Genomic DNA, 17,658 nt, shown 5'->3' with positions numbered 1-17,658 from the left:
AACATCTTTATTGGAGTATAATTGCTTTACAATGGTGTGTTAGTTTCTGCTTTATAACAAAGTGAATCAGCTATACATATTCATATATCCCCATGTCTCTTCCCACTTGGGTCTCCCTCCCACCCTCCCTATCCCACCCCTCTAGGTGGTCACAAAGCACCAAGCTGATCTCCCTGTGCTATGCGGCTGCTTCCCACTAGCTATCTATTTTACATTTGGTAGTGTATATATGTCAGTGCTACTCTCTCACTTTGTCCCAGCTTACCCTTCCCCCTCCCTGTGTCCTCAAGTCCATTCTCTACATCTGTGTCTTTATTCCTGTCCTGCCCCTAGGTTCAACAGAGCCACTTTTTCTCTTAGATTCCATATATATGTGTTAGCATACGGTAATTGTTCTTCTCTTTCTGACTTACTTCACTCTATATGACAGACTCTGGGTCCATCCACCTCACTACATATAACTCAGTTTCGTTTCTTTTTATGGCTGAGTAATATTCCATTGTGTATATGTGCCACATCTTCTTTATCCATTCATCCGATGATGGACACTTAGGTTGCTTCCATGTCCTGGCTATTGTAAATAGAGCTGCAATGAACATTTTGGTACATGACTCTTTTTGAATTATGGTTTTCTCAGGGTATATGCCCAGTAGCGGGATTGCTGGGTCATATGGTAGTTCTATTTTTGGTTTTTTAAGGAACTTCCATACTGTTCTCCATAGTGGTTGTATCAATTTACATTCCCAACAGTTCAAGAGGGTTCCCTATTCTCCACACCCTCTCCAGCATTTATTGTTTGTAGATTTTTTGATGATGGCCATTCTGACGGGTGTGAGATGATACCTCACTGTAGTTTTGATTTGCATTTGTTAATTCAGCTGCTGGAAGACAAGCATCTTCAGGGCGTGCACTGCTTTCTTCCCAGGTAGCTTGTCTGCCCCAGTCCTTCTGGCCTTCGTTTCACTGTTGGCCTAACAAAAGGGGAAAGAAAGATCATGAAAACGCATATGCAGCAGCATTTCCTCTACTCAGAAAAATGTTATTTTGTCAACTAAGGGTCCAAGTGACTCCATCCAACTTCTTCCTCTAAACCTTTCTTCCTTGTGATAAAATAAAATTCATATTTTATGGCAAGATGAGAAAAAATTGAAACATAAAAGTTTTCTTTGCCCCTTTGGGTCTCCTTCCTCCTCTTTCATGTGTGTTGTGCATCTGCTTTAACCAGACTTCCTTAGGAGATAACCTTCCTTCTTAATCTCATCAAGGGTCAAACTCCTTAGCAGATAACCTTCCTTCTTAATCTTGTAAGGGGACTCGGTGACCCATGACCCACTACTTGCTTTGTTCCCGTAGACCCGGATTGTGTAAACTGCCAATAAAACATTATTTAATGTACAGCCCTCTGTCTCAAAATCGTATATAACTGTGCTTTGACCTCTAACGGGTGGAACGGTCCTCAGAACTTTCTGAAAGACTGCTTCCCGGGTTTTAATCCTCAGTTTGGTTTGAATAAAATTCTTCATTTCTTTCTTAGACCGACTGATTAATTTTTTCATCAACACTTGTTTAGCAATGTCTAAGCCACATGGCTTGCCCTGACTCATATACATATGTAGCCTAAAGAAGCCCAGGGTCCTTCCCCTTGTCACATTGGAGGTATGGGGCAGTAGACCCATATGGGGGCATGTGATGTCACTGATAAACCTGGTATGTCTCCCTGGAGTTTGTCGGTATTAGCCTTTTCCTTTTGCCGCCTTCCCTCAAATCCCCCATCCATTTCCTACTCTCGCGTGTCCTGGTGGGCTGTGCTTTGCAAAGAGCATTGCCAAGTTTCCAGTTGGGTTTGGCCAGTGGGAAGCATCAGCAGGAGGTCGGGAGTGGGAGGAGAGAGGCTGGGGTATTTCCTCTCCTGCTCTCTATGCGTGCGGGATGATGTTCTGACAGGGGCTTCAGGCCTCTATAATCACAGCCATATGGGAAGTGCCCCCTCTCACAGCAGTCCCTGCCTCACTAGGCTCCAGTTAAACTATTTCTGTCACTTGCCCCTGAAGACCTAAGGCAGATAATGGTTTCTTGATATTGCTAGTCTTTTGTTGCCTTGACATTCTTTGGTGATTGCTTTAACCTTGGTCATATGTAAATAGTCTCTTCATTAAATTATCTTCAAAATCCCAGCTGAACGGCTCCTCTGTTTACTGTCTAGAGCCTGACGGAGACAGCGGGAAGATATATGGCGGTGGAAGTGGGGCGTAAAGTAATTTAAGTCAGTGTTTCAAACACTGTCTCAGATTGGTTCCCTGAGAACAGACTCTGTCAAAGAAGAGTTTGGGGGAAGTGCTCTCAGGAAGTACCCCTGTAAGGATGTAAGGAACGCAGAACTGGTGAGAGGGAACAGTTGACCTGCCATGTGATTGCAACTGAGCTCTGAGCTGATTCCGAGACGGAGTTATAGTGTTGGGGTGGTCCTTGAAAGTTGTTTCAAGTTAAGGCAAAGGGGGCTGGGCCCTGTAGCACAGGCTGAGCCCTGGGAAGGGATAGAAGATTGGGCAGTGCAGCTTCCTGCAGCTAGGCAAGGCCAGTGCCCAGTGAGGAGGACAGCTGTGAGCCCTCAGCAGTGATGGACCCAGCAGCTAGGCAATGGGTATGAAGGTCCTGAAAAAGAGTTCTGGATGGAGCACCGAATATCCATTAGAGGCCACACCTTGTGTCTCTCAGATGCACTTGTTTCTTATGGTAAGTTTATCCTATCTGGTCTTGTTTCCAGGGGAAATGTAAACGATTTATGGGACAAAGTGGGACACACTGAAGCTGGTCTCAAGGTTACAGCTATGTCCATCATCTCTCACGTGCACTAGTTTCACCTCGTTTCTCCTTACCCTCATCTAGCACCTCTGCTGATCTAGGAGGCTTACCTGGTGGGTCACCCAGATCCTCATCCCTGAGAGATTTGAGTCCTTGGTCATCAGCCCTTCTCACGCCATGGAGTGATACACTTGCCCATTTCCCATCAAAGTTGGGTAGAGGAGTATTAAGAGATGCCTCAGTGGATCATCTGGTTGCCATATGTATTCTTCCTTGTCTCTAATGTGCAACAGCAGCCCTACCTCCTCTGGATGGTTAGAATCACTCATTCCAGGATCATGAATCCTTTTCTTCTTTTTTGGTCCCTTGGCATGTGGAACCCACAGTGCCCATGTGGCAGCCTCAGCTTAAAATTCAATGGAACACTTATTGTGTCCTCTGGTGGAAATATTCTTCTCGAGGAACCAGCACCTCTAGGCTCACAGAGCTTGAAGTTGGGGGGACAGGAAGCATGACCCCCCAAATGAGTCTCTGGAAGTGATGGTAAGCAGAGCAACTCCTGCTTCCACCTCTTAATTCTTAGATTCATGTATTCTATCTGGGGGGACATAGAGCCATGTAACACTTTTTGATTTAGGATATAGTTTTGGCTATAGTTTTTGGCTTAGGGTATATACCTCCTGGGGATGGCACCCCATTCTTGCAGGATATCATCCCCGTGCTGGTATAGAGCTTCATCTCCAAGAGGCCATTCTGTCAGTCTCTTAGGCCAAAGGCTTTGGGTGATGCAGTATCTGACAGTATCAGTGGATCCCATGAGCAAGTGCTTATGGAAGTACTTCCGTTGCTGTAAAATAGGTCTTTTGGTCAGAGGCAGACTAATATGGGGTCTTGGATTTGTGTATCAAGCCTTTGAATAGTGGTACCAGCCAAGGTCCTGTGGGCAGGAAATGTGTCAAGCCCAGTTGAGATTAATCTCTGTCCCTTCCAGAGTGAAAGAGTCCTAAGGTGGTAACTCCCCAATAAGTGTCTGGTTGGTGTCCTCAGTAGATGACACATATCAGGAACATGGCTTTGCCCACTGTTGCTAGCCTGTAGGACAGTCAACAGAGACAGTGGTTAGATCAGCCTTGTTGAGAGGGAGCCCTGCTGTTCAGGCCGTACCTAGCCTTCCCCCCTGCCACCATAGTTTCTCCATTCATGAGTCCATTATGCACGGGGGTGAGCACTGGGTAGTGATGACAGAGACTGGCTGTTGTCAACTGGCAGAATAAATCTGCGCTTGGCTGTGCAAGATTTGATTCTCCTTCTGATAGGGATGGAAAGAAGACAGCTGCCAGCTCAGTGGCTGCACATCACCTGCCAGAGGCCAAGTTAAACAGTCAACAACTATAATTGGAGTTCTTACCTGGTAAAGTTTGCGACAGTTTACTGTCATGGCCAGGGCCCATGGGCTTTTGTAGGGCAGACTGGGAGATTAAATGGATGTGAGACAGGGATCTACAGCCCCTACATTTTTTGTCTTTGAGGGTGGCACTAATCTCTACCGTATTCATGAGCATACTGTTGTGAGCTAAGCTGTATCCCCCTCCTCCCTGAAAAAAAAAAAAAACATGTTGAAGCCCCGATCCCCAAGCAGCTGTGAATGTGAACTTATTTGGAAACAGGGTCTTTGAAGATGATTAGATTAAGATGAGGGCATTATGATGGACCCTAATGCTATATAACTGTTGTCCTTATAAAGACAAGAAATGTGGACCTAGAGGAAGACAGAGGTAGAGAGAAGATGATGTGAAGACACAGGGAGAAAGTGTGAAGTGACTCATGAAGATTGGAGTTATGCTGCCACAAGTCAGGGACCTAAGAAGCTAGGAAAGAGACCCGGGACAGATCCTCCCTAGAGGCTTCAGAGGGAGCATGGCCCTGCCAATATGTTGATTTCAGAGTTCTGGCCTCCTGAACTGTGAGACAATAAATTTTGTTGTTGTAAACCACCTAGTTTCTCGTACTTTGTTATGGGAGCAAATGAATATACACGCTCACTTATTTGAGTTTTTTGACCCCTTCCTCTACCATCTGACATGGAAATTCTAGCCTTACTAGCTTACTGTGGGCCAACACTTTTTCTAAGCTTCAAGAATCATCCTGGCAGCATATAAGTGCTGTCTTCTGGGGTTTTGCTTGGATGTTAACTCCTGGATAACAAATGGGAGATTAATCCCCTATAGATAAACTCTCCCTTATCCAACTCTGTGCTCCACTGCCCACTCCCATCCCTGCCATCACTCCAGGGCCCAGTACTTTCCCTGCCCCTGATGGTATCTATTAGCTAGATCATCTATCTCCTGCCTTCGAACGTCCAGTATATCCTCAGTCTGGTTGCATTAGGATGTGGCCCTTGTGATTGGTCTGGTTGCAGGAGGGGAGGAGAGGGGCGATCTAATGAGGACAAACGTTGTCTTGTGGGGCACCTGCCTCATTTGAAACTTCAGCCTGAAAGTGTGGGAAACCACTATCTCTTAGATCTTCTAAAACGGGGGAGTAAGACACAGCTGCAGGCCCTGCAGGTTCAGCGGAATCTAAGAGTTCAAGGTCTTAGTGGCATCTACCCCGATGACCCTGTTCCAAGTCTCAGGGTCACTCCTTACAGTTTGGGGCCCTGACCAGATAGTAGACCTGCTGGGCTGAGCGTTCAACCTTCTCTGAAGCTCTCCTACTCTTACAATTCAGGGCTACACCTGCGCCTCTGCTCTGGCTGCAGGAGCTCATAGACTCCTTAATGCTGCCAAGGCCCTGTGGTCTTCACACTTGGCTTAGGACTGGTCATCAGTCAGCCTGACCCTGTCACTATTTCTCTTCAACAGACCAATTGTGCTCAGCAACAGCCACCTTATTCTGTAGTCCTTGTAGTTACTTTTACTCATCCCTCTCCAGCATCAGATATTACACTGGCCTGTCTATCCTCTTCCACTGGGATCCTGTACCAGTTCACCACTGATACACGTCTCAGCAGTTGCACTGCTGCAGTGTGCCTGGAGCTATCTGTACTCCACCGACCAGCAGTGGTGGGGTCCTCACTGACAGCTAGCCAGCAATGCATCCAGCTCCAAATCCTCCTCTTGGAGTCTGATTTTGAGGATTACAGCTGTTGCACCTGTCTTGGGATGGGTTCCCTGGAACCAGACTGAGATGGGGAGTGGCATGCAGATGTCTGATTGGGGGATGTTCTTGGGAGAAGTGAGGAGGGCAGGTTCAACCAGAGGGAGAGGCTGGCCCTCAATGTGGTGGCAAAGAAGGAAGATGTCAGCTGATCCTATGGAAATGGCCTTTCAGAGTTGTCCCAAGTTGAGGCAAAGGCGCTGGGCTTTTTATTTCCTATCAGCCAGTCATTAGCGATGGATCATTCTTTGAGAGTGGGTATAACCTTGGGCATGGCAGGCCCCTGCAGCCTAGGTCAATGCCCAATGAGCCACACAGCTGTGAGCTGTCAATAGCTGATATTCCTGACAGCTGGACAGTGAATAAATCAGTCTTGTAAAGAGGATCTAGGGGCAGCATCAATGTGTCCACTACAAACACTATTTCATATTAAAACACACATGGATTTATGATGAAGTAGAGTCCAACATTTTCAGGAAATTTTAAGATAAAACATGAGACTTCACAGACATTTCCCACCTATTGTGTCCTCCCTACGGAAGCCTGCAGACAGGCTCAGCCTTTTCCACCACTGACACGAGGGGCACTTTGGTGAAATGTGTGAGGAGGGCTGCCCTAAGGAAACCTGCTTCCTAGAAGGGCTCGGAGACACCACTGACACCTCCAAGTAAACGTGGGGCCTTGGGGCTCCTCTCCCTGGAGAGTTGTAACTTAAGGCTCATTTCCTAGATTGGGAAGAGAGACAGCGCTCCCTGACAAAGGGATTCCAAGCATCATTAAGCAGGTGTGTGAGGGTCGTAGGGGGATGGAGGGGGTCAAGTGCCCTCCCAGTGCCTCTGAGATCATGCCATCTGCACCACCCGAGCAGAAAGCTGTTCTAGCAGACAGAGAAGGGTTAAAAGAGGCCCAGGCTATGTTCAGGGTTTGAAGCTCTGGGTGTATTAGAAAATGAAGGCAGGCTAAAACAAGGTTACACAACTGTTTACATGTAACAAATTATTCCCTTTAATACACACACTTACATACACATTACTGTGACTGTGTATACATATGACCATGTTTGGAATATCATGAAAAGCCTACATTTGGTTTGGGTGAGAATTCAAGGTCTGGATCAGGCCAAATCCTATCCGTATACAAGGAAGGCAAAGTCCAAGTCAGTGGCTTCTAACTCCAAATGGGACACCTGAAAGTCCCATTTAAACACCCCCAGTTCTAGAATTGCTCTCTTCTTCCTGTTCATCTGTCCAACTCTTCCTGTTTCATCACCTCCCCCATGCACCCGCCCACCCAGACAAAAGCTTTGCCCTGTATATTTATATTAGGGCATGCTGAACACAGGCCCCATACCCTCAGAGAAACAAAAGCCAGAGGGCCATTTGGTACTGTCTTGATCTCACTCACACTGGTATCTTCCAAATGTATTTGCTATTTGCTCTCGTGTCCCTGCATCCCCCTGCTGTTCCCAATTGTCCATTGCCTATTAGGAACAGTTCTAGCCAAGGTATTTTATCCCCTATTTATTTGTTCCTTTTTCCCTGGGAACTTCACTATGCATGAGTAACTGGCCTCTGCTGCTGCTTTTGTTTGACATTTTGCATTCGTTAAAAACCAGTCATCTGCATGTTTTATAAACCCGTAGGGGTCTCCCTCCCCTTGATCAATGCTGGAAGTACTCATTAACATCTGGGGAAGTTATGGCCCCAGATAGGGGGGATATGCGGCCTACCGAGTATGGTTTTAGGGAATTTGTCTAAAAAAAAAACCATACGAAAGCACTTTATATTCATCGCCAGGGTTGCTCACTAATAGACATGAGCCTGCGTGCCTTTGGTGCCTCTGAGTATTCCCTTTCCCCAGCATGGAATGCATTTTCCCTTCCACTCTGTTTGTCTAAGGCGACTTCTCTGGGAAGCCCTTTCTGGGCACCTCAGCGGAACCTGATTCCTCCTTTCTTTGAAAACCATGTAACCAACATGCACCGGGCACCTCCTACGTGCCAAGTACAATGCTAGGCATTTCTAGGATTTAATATAAATAAGAAAAGTCCTCTGCCCTTGGGTGCTAATGAGGAAAGCAGACCCACAAACCCATTATTAGAACTAAATGTAGTGAGAATTTGGATGACATTGTGCGGAAGATGGGAGGCAGGAGAGGAGAGAGGGCCGACCTGTGCACTCGATGACAGGGAAGGGTTCAAAGAGGAAGTGGTCATGCATGTCGTGAAGGACTTGTGGTCATTCTGAAGGAGCTCAAAATCTGCTCTGCTGGCCACGGTTTCTCTAATTAGAATAAGGTTTATTTGGGATTGCTATGCTTCTTGCGTAGCAGCTCTGCAAAAGTAAGTCCTCTCTGGAAGAAGACAACATCATCTAGAGGATCCATGTATCTCCATAATTTTCCTATACAAGTCTCACACTCATCAAACATAACCACGTATATAAGATGACAAGACATAATTGAGAAACCAAGGTGAACCACAGACACTAGAAATAGACCCAGGAAATACAATGATCATACTTGGGCTTTAAAATCACTATGAGTAATGGGTTCAAAGAATTAAAAGATCAAAAATGATTTTAATAGAGAACTAAAGGACTAAATGGAAATTCTAAAACTGGAAAAAAAACCCATGTTAATGAAAATTAAGAATTCAATAAATTTTACATACTGGCTGAAGAGAAATTTTAGTAACCTGGAAAATACAGTAAATGTAAATATCTTATTAAAGCACAAAGAGAAAAAAAATCACAGAAATATATATACATATATATATACATATATATATGTATATATATATATCTCCTCATAATGGACGAATTATTTAACTCTAATTTGCCCCAATTTCCTCACCTGTAAAGTGATAATAATAATAATAATAGTAACAGCTATATTATATGGTTATTGTAAGGATTACATGAGTTAAACATATAAATATATTATAAATATAAAACTATATATAAATATATGAAGCTTCTAGAATAGTCCCTGACATATAGTAGATGCTATATATTTCTTTTATTGCTATTATTATATCTTAAAGATATAATAATACTGCATACTAAGTATGCAGTATTGCTTCATTATTTTTTCCTGCTTCATTCTTTTAGTAGCTGTGTAGCATGTGCATACCATGATTTATTTAAGCAATTCTCTGTTGGAGACATTCAGGATATTCGTATACATAGTTTTGTGTTTATGTATATATGTAACTTTATTGGAGCTTATAGAATAATTTTACAGATGTATAATTTCAAAGAATGCATGCATTTAAAAAATTGATAGATATTTACAGTTTTCAGAATGATAGTACTCTCCCACCAGTAGAGTTTGAGAGTGGCTGTTTCCTCACACTTATCAATGCAGTGTATTATTGAACTTTTTGATGTGACCAAACTGATGGTGTCTAATTTTAGGCATACTGACATTTCTTAAATTGTGAATTTGAGCTCCTTTCATATGTTTAAAAACTATCTATATTTTATTTTCTGTTCATGTTCTCTTACCAAGTTTTGTATTGGATAGTTAGGTTTTTCTCTTAGTGATTTGTAGACATCATTTACATAGTTAGGCTATCAGCACCTTGTCATTTATATTGCAAATATTTTTTTCCTTAATTTGTTGTTTGTCTTTTGACTTTGTTTATGGCTTTTATTTCCAAGCAGAAAATTTTAATTTTAAATATTCAAATTTATCATTATTTTCTTTTATGGATTGCCTGTTTTATGTCCTATTTAGAAAGACCTTCCTCACTTGTATATTTTAATTTTTCTCACTGTGTTCTATTGAATGATTTCAAGTTGAGTCACGTTAAGATCGGATTAAAGTTAGAAAAATCATTCTCTGTTATTTAAAGAACATAAGGGAGGGGAACAAGGCTAGAGGCAAGGGGCTCAGTTCAAAGGCTTTTTTACTAATTCAAATAAGGAATGAAAAAGGCTTGAGTTTAAAGCAGAATCGGGGTGGCGGGGGTGGGGGACTTCCTTGGTGGTCCAGTGGCTAAGAATCCACCTGCCAATGCAGGGGATGCTGATTTGAGCCCTGGTCCGGGAAGATCCCACATGCCACAGAGCAACTAAGCCCGTGTGCCACAACTACTGAAGCCTGAATGCCTAGAGCCTGTGCTCCGCAACAAGAGAAGCCATCTCAATGAGAAAGAAGCCCGTGCACCGCAATGAAGAGTAGCCCCCACTCACTGCAACTAGGGAAATCCCGCGCACAGCAACGAAGCCCAATGCAACCAAAAATAAATAAATAAATAATTTAAAAAGTAAATAAATTTAAAAAGAAAGCAGAAGGGGGAGCAGACTTAAGACATGTTTAAAAGATAAAATTAAAAGGACTTGAAGATCCTTGGATGTGAAGGGTAAGAGGTAAGGAGGCATCTACGTCATAGCTAGGCTTCTGGCTTGGGCCAGATTGACCACTCCTTGGGCGCTTATGTTACAGCATTTCTCCTGACATATTGACTTATGTGTCCTGTCTTCCCAGTGATACCCAGCACCCCTCAAGGGCAGGAACACCTTTGGTTCCCTGTAGAATCTAGGCTGGTGCACACACAGAAGTGGGGCCCGTTAAAACGTTAGTGAATTAGCTTCACAATGGTATCTTCAGAGGAGGAGACCATATGTGCCCTTGCTTATGATGAACTGGTGAGTGATGATAGGTTTACCCGTGTTCTTGCATTGGTGAGAATGCTTTCTTAGTCAATCTTTACAGCGCCCTTGTGAAATGGGCAGGAGGGTCCCTGTCCCCTAAAGTCATGACCTGCCTATGGGAGCTCTTCATCTGAATGTCCCATGACACCTAAAACTCTACATTATCACCCATGCCCAGTGTGTACTTTTTTATAGTTGCCATTTCAGTTAACTGAACCACCATTCACCCAGGGCCCTCAGCTAGAAACCCCAGCCATCCCTGGCACACCCCTCTCCTGTATAGTCTCTATCTAGCATTCTTCAAATCCTGGCATTTATTCCTCCAAACTAGCTTTAAACCTATCCCCTTCTATTCATCTTCCTGCCATTGCCTTAGTTCAGACTTTATCTCCTATATGAACTGCTCCATAGGAGCCTACTTCTAGTGTCTTGCCATTGGTGGAGTGATTATTCAGAAAACAAGGAGAGAGAAAAGGTCACTCCCTGCTTCAAAACCACAGTGGATAAAAGAATAAAGAAATGCTGTGCTCAGTATATAAGGACCTTTATAGTCTGGTTCCTTCCCAGTCAACAACTCCAAACTGATCTCTGAACCCTTCTCTGTCCCCAGACAGAACAGGTCCTCACACATCTCTGTACCTTTGCTCCTGCAGTGACAGGCAGAATAATAATCCCCTAATGATGTTCATGTTCTAATTCCTGGAATCTGTGAATGTGTTACTCCACCTGGAAAAATGGAATTAAGGTTGCTAATCAGTTGACCATGCAATAGGGAAATCAATTGGATTATCTGGGTAGGCCCAATGTAATCACAAGTGTCCTTGAATTCTGAGGAGGGAGGCAGCATGGGAGGTCAGAGTGATGCAATCTGTGCAGTACTCAACCCACTGTTGCTGGCTTTGAGGATGGAGGAAGGGGCCATGAGTCAAGGATATCCTCTCCCCTAGAGCCTCCAGAAAGAAATGCCACCCTGAAGACACACTGACTTCAGCCCAGTGAGACCCATGTCAGACTTCTGACATACAGAACTATAAAATAATAAATTTGCTATTGTTTTAAACCACTGAATGTATAGCTATTTATTACAGCAGCAATAGAAAACTAATACAGGCATACCTTGTTCTATTGCACTTTGCAGATATTGTGTTTTTTACAAATTGAAGGTTTGTGGCAATCTGGCATCAAGGCAGTCTAATGGCACCATTTTTCCAACAGCATTTGCTCACTTCATGTCCTTGTGTCACATTTTGTTTATTCCCACAGTATTTCAAACTTTTCCTTTATTATTGTATTTGTTCTGGTGATCTATGATCAGTGACCTTTGATGTTACTACCAGGACTTGTTGAAGGCTCAGATGATGGTTGGCATTTTTAGCAATAAAGCATATTTAATTTAAGGTATGTAAATTTCTTCAGACATAATGCTATTGCACACTTACCAGACTACAGTATAGTGTAAACATTGCTTTTATATGCACTGAGAAACCAAAAATCTCATGTGACTCTCTTTATTGCAATATTTGCTTTCTTGTGATGGTTTGGAATTAAACCCACAGGATCTCACAGGCATGCCTGTGTACTTGTCATACCCTCTGCTCTTGGAAGGTCCTTTCCTCAATTGCCTCAAGTTCAGTGCCACCAATTCTGGAACACTTCTTAAATTCCCACCACAGGTAGAGTAAGTGAATGTAGAAGAGTTCCCATATCATATCATTTTCTGCAGCACCAGACTGCACTGTAATTTATCTGATTCCATATCTATCTCTGCCACTAAGTAGAAACTAGTTTATCATGATTGGGGTTGTCTCTGATTTATTTTTGCTTCCCCAGGAACTAAGACAGAAACTGGTATTTAATGTGAAAAGAAAGAATGACATATGAGGAAATAGGCCAAGTGAAGTTATGACTTGCCCAAGGAGCCACAGCTGGTTAGAGGTTGCTGGGATCAGAGCCATGGTCAGGTCTTGCCACTATAGATTGACCCAGGGGAAATGGGACCCTCTGTAAACAGTTTTGTGGCCAGATCTTCCTGCTTTTCTCCCGATGCCTTCCTGGTCCCACATCCTTTTTCTTTGGGCAACTGGAGAAATGTTTCAGCTCTAAAATGTTAGTCTCTGCCCACCTGTTGTTTAGACCACATTGTGAGCTGGGGTGGTCAATTTACTGGCAAAAGTGTGTTAAGCACCCATCTGTACTCAGTGCAATTCTAGTCTCTAAAAGGATGTTGACTGAAAAAATTGCCCAACCTAAAGTTTTAGAATTATGTTTTATTCAGCAGACATACTGAGGACTTAAGCCTGGGAGACAGCCTCTCAGACAGATCTGAGGGACTGCTCCAAAGAGATAAGAGAGGAGCCAGGATATGTAGGAGTGTCTGCAACAAAAACCAGGTAGTTGGAACATCAAAATGTTACTTAAATTAAAGAAAATCAAAGAAAAACCAGACATCTCAAGTTAATGAATTTAGCACCTTTCTGTGTATGGGAAGATGCAAGGGTCTGGGCTCATTGAAATCATTCCTTTGATAGGCACCTTAACTGTCTAGGGTCAGTGTCCTGTTATTTTCCATCCTGTATCCCCTTAGTGGCTGATGGCTTGATGGCTGCAGCATTCTTTGTTTACTGATATGGCAGGCAACATTCTTTGTCCACAGGGGACGGTGAAATAAAATCTCTTAGTGACTTAATTCTCCAGCTAGAGAGACAGATGATAACCAGATGACAAGTATGTGGCAGAGGAGGTAAAGGACCTTGGAGATCAATAAGATAGAGGTAGGGGTCAAATGGGAGTCCTAGCCACATGTGATCAGAGTCCAGGGAGGGGTTTCTGAGGGCTGGGCTCCTCGAGGGGTAGGGCAGACTGGAGCTGGGGCAGCCAAGTTTTCCTGGGGGCTCAACGGAGGTTGCCATTGTAGAGATAATGAGTGCTGTGGATTTCAGGTAAGGCAGGACCGGATAAAAACGTGTCTGATTCTGCAGGCAAAGAAATTCATTTATTCATTCAGTGAACATTTAGGGAGCCCCTACCATGTCTAGGAATTGGGCAGGGTGATATAAAATGAGAACACAAAGCTTAAGGCCATGGAAAGTAATTCTTGTGTAGCTCATATTGCCATCCAATCTGGTTAAGATCCAAATCAAATTCTATATAGGTGTTTGATAAATAAATGTCTATGGGTGATTTAGAGATTATTCCCAGCTGGGAGGAATCAGGGGAGGCTTCTTGGAATAAGAGGTCTTCTAACTTGGCTTTGAAGGGTAGTCAGGCTAGTGACAGGCAAGAGATGGAGAGGGCAGGTTGGGTTGAGAACTTGGCTCCTTTAAGGTGCATATATTTTAATGGGGATTTATGTTATGTATTATTAAAGCTTAACGGTTCCCTCAAATCATACGGACACAAAGTAAGGCAGAGCAGTTCACCAAATAGCAGATTTTGCCCTGAGCAAAAGCACTTCTCCATGCATGGAGTAGTCCCCCACTATTTCTGATAAGAGTCTGTGTTGGTTTTGAAAATCAAACAGGAGCCCTTAAACAAAATACTCCCTCACCAGCAAAGGAATAGCTATGGTCTGGGTGACCCTAGGACAACATCTGCAAGAAAGTTATGCCGATGGAAGCCATAGGAAACCTCATTGGCTCCACTCAAGGTGAGCACTCAGGAGAGGTGGGTCTTAATTACATTTGTATTTGTAGCTCCTCAGCCAGCATCTCCTTACCCAGTAAGTACCCAATAAGTCAAGTGAGTGCTCACTGACTTCCTTACTTGAGGGATGGAACTACTGAGTGGATAGATGGATGAGAAGATGGATTAATGCCTTCCTGTGTGTTGCCACCAAATGATTGGAGTATTACAGCTTCTTGGAATATCCAGTTCATCTTCTGCTGGTGAAGGTGTGACTGAAATGGTCTACATCACGTGACAGCCAGGTGTTTGTGTAAGTCATCTGTTTGTGAGTTCCATGGGGAATACTCAGGAAGTGTTAGGAATACTCAGGAAGTGTTAGGAATACTCAGGAAGAATAGAATGCTAGAGCAGGGATCATTATGTCCAACTCTCTCAGTGTGTGAATGAGAACATCAAGGTGAAGGGACGTGTCCAGGCTGGCTCAAGCTTCCTCTTTCAGAGATATATTTCACTGGTGGTTCCTGCTCACCTTCCAGGTCTGGGGTTTGTTGACTCTCTCTTTTGGTCAAAGGTCAGTTGCTTTGAAGTTCTTCCCAGTGAAGCCCGAATACAGTCCTCAGTGTAATGACAACTTATAAAGCAAAACAAAACAAATGTGTTGGGAGCTCAAATACTGTCACTGTCAAATAACAGAGGCAAGAGTGTGGGGAAAGAGAAATCCAGGCTCCCCTCTCTCTACAGAGTGACTTCAGGGCTCCTGCCTTTCCAACCCTGAGGCTATAGACAAGGGGAGGCCAGGACCAGTCCACAGGGGTCTCACTCAGAATATTCTCATTTCCGAGGGTGCTCTGACCTGGCCTGGGGAGGGTTGGGGGCTGGGGGAGAAGAAGGAAACAGCTTTAATATTCTGACGAATCCTCCAGCACTTCCCCATTCTGGGCCTTGAGGTCCTGGCCCTGTTCCAATTCAGTTAATTACATTTTCCCTATGCAAATTGCTCCCCTGAATTTGCATAGACAAGCTGGTGGAGGTCCAGCAGGCTTGGCAGCCTCTACAGGCTCACTTCGAGTCCAGGTCCATTGGCCTTCCTCTTGGCTCCTCTGGGGGAGGCCTGGTTTCCAAGTAGCAGCACCAGCTGCCCTGCCCATTGTGGCCCTAACATCTGTGGTCGATCTGTACACTTAGGGAGATTTTTTTATCTGCCTAAGGGCTCTTGAAGCCATCGGGGTGGAGATTGTCCAGAGGAAAGGCCAGAGGTGACTGCATGATCATGGTCATGCACCAAGTCTGCCAACTGGAGTGGATCACTTCCCATCACTCAACCTCCATTCATCCCTGAAACTTGAGCTAGACTGAGATCAGTGGTTTCCAAATCTTTTTTAGCATAACTTTTTTTTTTCCTTTTGATGTGGACCATTTTTTTTTAAAGTCTTTATTGAATTTGTTCCAATATTGCTTCTGTTTCATGTCTTGGTTTTTTGGCTGTGAGGCATGGGGGATCTTAGCTCCCCAAACAGGGATTGAACCCTCACCCCCTGCATTGGAAGGCGAGGTCTCAACCACTGGACTGCCAGGGAAGTCCCAGCACCACTTTCATAATTATTTAAATAAATGCTTTTTTTTTTTTTTAAAGGAAGTCAATATATGACTAAGAGTAAATCAGAGCTTTTCTTGGACAGTGGTGCCCATGTCCAGAGCCTTTGGTACCTCTATGGATGTCCCCTGCCTTCATGAGAACTTAGTAGTGACCTTTGAAGGCCAACTGCCTGAGTTCAAATGGTAGTTCCTTCATTTATCAGCTTGTGAGCTTGGAAAGGCTAATTAAGCTCTCTATCCCTTAGTTTCCCCACCTGTGAAATGGGCATATATCTACCTCAAAATATCATTGTGAAGATTAAATGAATTCAGACATCAAAAGCACTTAGAACACTAGCACTAGCTCTGTGCCAGGCACTGTTCTGTGTGCTTTACTTACAATAACTCACGAGAACCTCACAATAGCCCTAAGAGTTAGGTGCAGCTGCCATCACCATTTAACAGAAAGGGGATGGGAGGACAGATGTTAAGTCACTTTCCAACAGTCACATAGCCAACAAAGGACAGAATGGGACTTGAATCCAGGCAATCTGGTGCCAGAGCTCAAGATCTTAATTATGATGCTGCCATGTCCAGTCGTAAACACTCAGTATTATTGAAAATCCTTTCAACACTGACTTGCTGGAATTCAGTACCATTGAAAGGAATTTATAAATGTAAAGTTCTCAGTGTGGTGTCTGTCACAAGGCAGGTGAGTCAAAGGAATTTAAATCTCTGTCTCCCTTTTCTTCTCATCTGTGCTCACTTTAGTCTCAAAGTATATTCAGCCTGTCATAGAAAATCACACCGTGCCTTTTTCAAAAAAAAAATGTTAATAACTTAAAAGACATTGTCCTCAAGATGTATTTACCTGGGGAACACTTTTTCCCTCCACTTACCTGTTTTTCTCTCTCATCTCTCCCTTCACCATCTTAAGGGTTTAAAGGCTCACATTATCTCATAATAGTTGATTTCCCAGTCTATGCTCCTGTGAGGACAGATTGTACTTCCTTTATCTATGAATCTATTCAGATACGTGCAGAGCTTGGCACGTAGTAGGTGCCCAGTAAATGTTTACTGAGTGATTGAAGAGAGGAATTTAATTTATTAAGTAGGGGGATTGGTTTGGGGTCTGGTCTATGTAGGTTGTGAGAGGGGATTATGAAGACCTTCAAGAAGCAGGCAGAGGCTCTGGCTGGACGTGATAAGCCCAGGGATGCAGGTGGGCTCTGGGAGGGGGCCTCAGTGAGGAAGCTCTGTCGGGAGCAGGCTGCAGGGGGCGCCAGAGCCAGGCTGTGTGCAGATGGGCGGGTGATGAGGGGCTGGCAGGGGCAGTGGAAGTGAGCCCAGAGACCTTTTGGGGAAAGCATTGGTAAATATGGCAACTGCTTAGACAGGGGTGGGGGGATATGTGCGAGCAGGAGAAACTGGAAATTGGAGACATAGTTCCTGGCTTTCTGATATTGGAGTCTGGAAGTGTGCTTGCTCCTCTGACCCCAAGGAAGAGAGAATGGCAACAGTCTGGGGATGAGGGTGAGGGTGGAAATGGGGCAGCAGCAAGGGGAGTTCAGCCCAGCTACACACAATGCTCTTTCAAGAGGAGAAAATGCCCATCCAGGCTATAAACAGAGAGAAGAGGCACCGAGCAAGAACAGAAGCACCCTGAGAGTCACGTGCTCCCAGGAGATGTGAGGAACGCCGCCCAGGGTGAGGTCCCGGGATACCTGGTGACCCACTTCAGTTTGCATTGTCTGTTTCCAGAGCCGTCTGTCTTGAGCTCTTGTGATGCCAGGCCATCAGACTGTTTCCAAAACCAGCTTCCTCGGCTGGCTTGACCGGC

Source organism: Hyperoodon ampullatus, assembly GCF_949752795.1.
Source record: "Hyperoodon ampullatus genome assembly, chromosome: 13".
NCBI classification, from domain to species: Eukaryota; Metazoa; Chordata; class Mammalia; order Artiodactyla; family Ziphiidae; genus Hyperoodon; species Hyperoodon ampullatus.
The sequence above is the reverse complement of the archived record's forward strand: the minus strand, read 5'-3'. Positions refer to the sequence as shown.